General features: G+C 41.1%; 1 long non-coding RNA gene across 1 annotated transcript in view; it reads left to right on the top strand.

The window, feature by feature from the left end:
- The first annotated feature begins 4,317 nt into the window (after nt 1-4,317).
- Nucleotides 4,318-7,029, top strand: part of LOC126377269 (uncharacterized) — an 80,883-nt gene continuing 78,171 nt past the window's right edge. The window contains exon 1 of the long non-coding RNA XR_007567803.1: nt 4,318-4,337. This is a non-coding gene — a long non-coding RNA (uncharacterized LOC126377269). The remainder of the gene's footprint in view (nt 4,338-7,029) is intronic.

Here is a 7,029-nt window from a genome sequence, read left to right as displayed (position 1 = left end):
TAAATAAATTTTTGAGTTTGTTATGTCAGTCAGTTGGATATATCAGGCGTGTCTACTTGGTTGTATTTCCCCGACAGCACAGTCCAGTCGGCTACGAAAACACAAAGTTTGCGAACCCCGCAAAACTGTGTTAGAGCTTCACCAATTTGTAGTGACCCTACACCTAGACATTTTACAATGAGATTAGCTCAGTAAGCCCTATTTATACTATTCGTCGAATGCATCGTGTGGTTTTTAGAAATTTCCATTATAATATATCCATTATATATCGTCGCTGGTGTCGTAAACTGACGTAACTACAATTGTTGGCGAAACTAATTTGCACCTTTTACAATTGTCAATAAGACACAAATTCATCATCATCAATTTAAGAGCCACACTCTTGTCGGTGCTATTTTTCCCTAAAAAGTAGCATGGAAGACACAAATTACTTTAGCAAAAAAATATAAAATATACACGTCAGTTAGCAAAGACTGTTATAGACCAAATCCCGAAGCTGAAAAGTATAATGATACCAAAGTTGCTGCAAGTTTTTAAGTCACTTATTGAAGAATTTCCGCATATGCTAACTACTTGGCCGGACAGTGTACTGGGTGAGATCCTGTTGTTGTCCCTTAACAACAGGCCTTAGGGCGCGAATCTCGGCTCAGAAGGATCGAGGAGGCTCGGGTCGTCTGAGAAGGTGCATAATGGGAACAACGAATCGCCCCAGTGGGCCGATAGCGATAAGCGCTGAATGAGGGAATCGTCAACCACACCAGCAGGGTCGGTTGCGGGGTCTTCAAGTATGACATGTTATAATTTATAAAAACGACGCAGTTTAACCCCTAGGGTGTTTCAACGAACCCATAAGCCACGTTTGCAATATCAGACTGATGCTCAAAGGACTGTTTTAAGGAAATCGCATGTATGCATCAGACCCGGTTAATGGTAAGCTTGCCCCTATTTCATGGCAAGAAGTGCATATACTATACACCTCTGCCTAACCCTTTAGGGATAAAGGCGTGATGCTATTTTGACCTTGTGGCATAAAATAAGCATGGCTTGGCCACGTCGGCGGCGACAGTCACAAAACATGGTACGAAAATTACTTGGCGACGCTTCGGCAAAAAAGCCATTTCAATATACGTTGATTTAAGGCGACGCTTCGGCAACAAAGCCATTTCAATATACGTTGATTTAAGGCGACGTTGCCGACCACGTTATCACCTGAGGAAGCAATATTGCTATTTGACATACGTACTTACTTTTACATGCGCAAATATCAAATTTGCAATATCGCTTTTTAGTTGAATTGTTTCAATGTGTTCCAATGTGTATTTATCTTGTGTGTATTCTGTTTCTCTCGGTGCAATAACAACACCAGCAGTACGAGTATTGCATCGACATTAAATTACCATTTGTGACGATGTAGATATGCGCATATTCTACAACCAGTACCTTTAAAAAATCGTAGTATAGGAATCGAATAAGGAATAATACTACGAACGGCATTTCTCCGCTCCCCACCACCGGCTAACGGCCTCCGTGGTCCAGTGGTGGAGCGTTATGCTAACGATCCGGAGGTCCCGGGTTTGAATCCCGATGGGGGCATAGACATTTCGGTAGGCACGTTAAGCAGTTGGTCTCGGTTACTACTTACTGGTGTAAGTAGTCGTTACATAAGTCACGTCAGGGGCCTCTGGCGGCTCAATAGTAACCCTAACACCAGGGTTGATGGGGTTGGTAATCCACCTCACAACCCACACGATAGAAGAAGACCAGCGGCTGAGCTCGGTCTTACTTTAGTCTTCAATCATATGGACGCCAGACGTCACACACACAGATGCGCGTGTACGATAACGTCATAGTCATAGGTAGTGTAGTGTCGTATGGGCGTCAGACGTCACACATATAGGGTGTTAGTGACATCGTAACGAAATATTTGAGGGATGATTCAAGCCATGATTCTGGGTTGACATCAAGTGGAATTTTCCGTCGCAAAAGTATAGAACGGTAATTAACAAAAAAAACTAAAATTTTCATGAATTTTCCTCCAAGAAAATCCACTTGATATCAACTGAGAATCGTGGTCTGAATCATCCCCCTCAGTATTTGTTACAATGTCACCTTTTTTTTTTTTTTTTTTTTTTTGACGTGACTTATTGTAGATTTGCCGCAGATGGCATTAACTACTTGGCCGGACAAATGGGGAGCGCTGAAGGCTCTCACCCGGTACAACGTTTAAGACAACAGGCCTGAGGGTGCCCAGTTGGGCGCGAACCTCGGCTCAGGGCGTCGTCTGAGAGGAAAAATATTTGAAAGAATTAATCGACCCTAGTGGGTCGATAGCGATAAGCGCTGAATGAGGGAAATCGTCGACCACGCCGGCGGGGTCGGTATCGGGGACCTGAAGTGTTTGGTGTCGCGAGCTGATTGGCTGCCTCTATGGCTAGAGTAATCGGGTCGTCGGGATCGTATATTACGTCCTTCGGACGCCGATACTTTTCAGTACCGTCCCTAAGCGGAATGTACTCGGAAGCCGCAACTACCAGGGGATTTGGGTGGTGCGGAGCAGAATCGAAAAAACGTTTGGAAGCTAATTTGAGCCATTGGGCAATGGTTGGCAGACCTAGGTCAATGTGCAGATTTTCATTGCGAAGGAACCACGGAGCTCCCGTGGCTTTCCGCATGAAACGATTTTGTATTACCTGTAGACGGTGGATTTGAGAGGGACTCGCATGAGCGAAAACTACCCCTGCATAGGTCATGATCGGACGGATGCAAGTCGTGTAGATTTTCACCTTATTCCTAAGGGACAATTTACTTCGCTTGTTAAGGAGACAATGAAGACGGCCCATTACAAACGCGGCGCGATCGCGCACACGTTTGATATGAGCCTTGAAAGTAAGACGTCTATCTAAGACTACGCCGAGATATTTGACTTGCTCCTCCCAAGGGATCGGCTTGCCAAACATCTTAATGATTTTAAGTTGACGGCGTGACCGTGGCGTGTTATAATAGCCCTTTGAAAAGTACACTGCTGCACTTTTCTCCGGGTTTACCTCGATTCTCCATTTGCGAAACCACTTGCCCAAAGCATTGGCCGCGCGTTGGAGGATTCCGGTCATCATAACTCGACCACGGCACGAAGAATAGATGGCTGTATCATCCGCAAATAAAGCTAATTCGGTATTAGGGGATTTGGGAATGTCACTAGTATATAATGAAAATAGTAAAGGGGAGAGGACGGAGCCTTGTGGGACTCCGGCATGTATCGGGTGCGGTGACGAGAGCGTCCCCTCCACGCGGTAGCGAAAGGTTCGATTTGAGAGGAAGTCTCGTATGATGTGCACGAGACGGTCTGGCACTCCCAGTGAATAAAGCTTGTAGATCAAGCCGTTGTGCCAGACTTTGTCGAACGCTTTCGCCACATCGAAGAAGAGCGCTCCCGTAGCGACAGGTTTTTTTAAGTTTAATCTACTAGAGATATGTTCAACAATACGGTGCACTTGTTGAACGCAGGAGTGTTTGGTTCTAAAACCAAACTGCTCTGGTGGAATAAGACTATTGGATTCGGCGTAGTCCCGTAATCTAGCAAATATGAGCCGCTCATAAACCTTCCCCATGGAATTGAGGAGACTTACAATGTCACCAGCACCCTGTTACTTGTATGTACTTGTGCAGGGTGTAAGTGACATCGTAACAGATACTGAGGAGGCTGATTCAACTCATTATTCTGAGTTAATATCAACTGGAATTTTCCATCGCAAACTTATAGAATTTAAAATAATTTAAAAAATATAAAAAAAAAACATGAATTTTGCGACAGAAATGTCCACTTGATACCAACTGAGAATCGTGGTCTGAATCATTCCCCATCATCCCAGTATTCGTTACGATGTCACTAACACCCTGTATAGATGCGCGTGTCCGGGGTGTGGTGGTGGTTGCATCAAGCTTGTAGGACCCGGTTCATCATAAACTAGCCGAGCAGGACACTGTCCAATTCCTGTCTAGTACAGTTAACGACAAACAAGGTTTCCCAATTTCTCCTTGTACATGCATAGGTTTATCTTTTATTCAAATTCTCTTGTTTCGCTGCGACTTTTACTGTGAATGGGAAGTGATTTTGGTACAAAAACGGCTGTGCTATGTTTTGAGAGCGTTTACAAACTATTGTGAAAAAGACGGCTCTGAACAATCAGAAACAGAATCATTTATTTAACGTAATTATCATGGATAAACTTGTTGAAGGTCAATATAACATTTTCAAATTTACGTCATTTCGCAAGGTGTTATGGCTGAGGAGAATAAATGTCAAGAAACTGTAAAAGCAACACATCTTTTAAATCAATGTAGGTATACATTACTCACAAGTTATTTAATAACTAGAGGAACACATTTAATACCAGGCATTTTTATCATATAGATAATCATTAATCTTATAATGAACTTTTTTACACGAAGTAAGCTTCGCATGAGCTTTAAGGCTACTTGATAACGTGTTTAGGTGCTGAAAATGTCAACTTTCGATTCACATAACAATATGAGATAACATAGCATCACGCCTATATCCCTGAATGGGGTAGGTAGAGGTGTAAAATACACCCACTCCACGCTATGTTTAAATCGTATGTAGTAGAGAGCGAGCCCATTGTTTTTAACTGGGCGATATATCAATTATCTTACCTCCGATTCATTTGTCGCGGACTCTAGTTGGGCAGCGACTCATGGAACGATATTTTTGTGTTTAATTTTGATATGTTTTTGTCTTCTCTTTTTATTATGTCGGTGATCTCTTTGTTCTTACTATTTTTTACATTATAGTTTGGCTTTTCTCATATTATTTCGTTTTATTACCTACTGCCACTAGCCGCGGAGCAATAAGTCCAATACATCATTCATACACTATCGTAACTCAGACTAGTTTTAAACTAATTGTTTATCATCGATTGAAATGAAATGAAATATATTTATTGTGGATCATAGGTACAGTATAGGCGTTCATAATCAATTATAAATTGTTTCATCCAGCTATATCCCGCCATATAGGCATACAATGTTAGGTCTTATAAATCTAAAGTCATGCACGTAAACACATTATACACATAATCATTATTCATCATCATCATCATCAGCCCATTAACGTCCCCACTGCTGGGGCACGGGGCCTTCCCTATGGATGGATAGGGAGAACGGGCCTCAAACCACCACGCGGGCCCAGTGCGGATTGGTGGTTATTAACGACTGCTAATGCAGCCGGGACCAACGGCTTAACGTGCCTTCCGAAGCACGGAGAAGCTCGACATGAAAACATTTTATTTTTTTTTGTGGTCACCCATCCTATGACCAGCCTTTGCGAAAGTTGCTTAACTTCAACAATCGCAGACCGAGCGCGTTAACCGCTGCGCCACCGAGCTCCTCGAGTTGTAATAGTAATTATTTATACACTTCATGATTTCAAAGTCACATAGTACATACTTACGAATGTAATTGTAATGTAAGGTCATGTAATTAATTGTTATTTAGGTACAGCTGGGCCCGGTCACTACTGTATCTGTATTTCACAAACACTAACATTGTATCTTTATAAATTGTATTTAACAAAACTTTATAAAAGTTTTAACATACAAACTGTGCGATACGTAAGGAACTACAAGCGCGAAGGGAAAGTTTTAAAATGTTCTCTACAGCGTTGAAAAGTTTAGTCGTTCCAGTTAGGGGCGGAAAAATCCGGTTTTGTGAAACCAGTTACAGGCGGACGTAATAAAAAACTTACACGGAGTTGGTAATTCGGTTTCCAATAGTCTATTTTGGCGGATAATTACATTTTAGATTGTGAAAGTATTGGAAGTTGTCAAAACGAAAGTTTTCTTTGGAGTTTTTGGGAAATACTGTCAAGTGACGTCATCAATAAAATCGGTCAAACATCGTACTCGTTGTTACTTAATAAATAAATAAAATTCGAAAATGAGTCTAAATATAGCTAAATGAGATTGATTTTGATCACCTTAGACTGGGTATTATTCCTAGATTAACATTTTATAATTTACCTTTGACCCAGTCAAATACATTATACAGGGTGGCCCAGAAAATCACGTTCAAAATGAAAAATTTGATAGAGGGGCTCATTAGCTAGCCAGAAACACCCCCGTGTATGTTCAGCGATTATTTACGGTTTAGGAGATATGACCCATTTTGTACCTTTTTCTAGATATTCTACCATACTTCAGAAATAATCATTTTGTCGTTATCTCTAGGCTCGTTAGGGGTAAGTTGGATTATTGTGCGCGAAACTCGAACCCAATTTAATTGACACAGATTTCGTTCAGTGCAAGCTGATCTGACTGAATGTGATATGAGCTTGTTTCTGATTGACAAGGAAGCTTGTATGTAGATTTTCGAATGTCGAGTACGTATTAGTGATTTATGCGAGTGTCGTGACGAAAATAAAATAAATATCGTGGAAGATCACTTTAGATCACTTTTAGTCACATGTAAACTCACGATTATTTCCCACTGGTGTAAGCAGAGACTATAGAATTAAATTGATTCCGATCCTGTTCCACTCCTCTTGCTTCATCCACATCCATCAATCGTTTTATACACGCACGCCGGTTCAGAGTAAATCGTACTAAACCTTTTCTTTTAAGGACATCTATAATTTGGGCAAGTCCGTCCTTCAAAGTCTTCCTAATAATTTTACATTTAAATATTCAATAAATAAGTAATTTACTCGTATTATGCTTTAAAATGACATCTTACGTAGATTGTTTGATAGTCAAAGCACAGGAAGTTCGCAAGATTGGGATAAACCATCTCAGAATTCCTTCAGCTCATCTTCAATTTTATAACATCAATCTATACGAAATGCTACTCGTAAAGTGCCTGTGTGTGTCTGTCTGTTTGTTTCACTGTCTTTCACGGCAAAATGGAGCGACGAATTGGCTTGATTTTTTTAAGTAGAGATAGTTGAGGGGATAGAAAATGACTATACTGCTTTTTGTCTTTTTCTACCACCCTACTTCCCTAAAATGGGGGGTGGAA

The sequence above is a fragment of the Pectinophora gossypiella genome, chromosome 22, assembly GCF_024362695.1.
Source record: "Pectinophora gossypiella chromosome 22, ilPecGoss1.1, whole genome shotgun sequence".
Lineage (NCBI taxonomy): Eukaryota > Metazoa > Arthropoda > Insecta > Lepidoptera > Gelechiidae > Pectinophora > Pectinophora gossypiella.
Note: the sequence above shows the minus strand (reverse complement) of the source record. Positions and strands in the feature narration are given on the sequence as shown.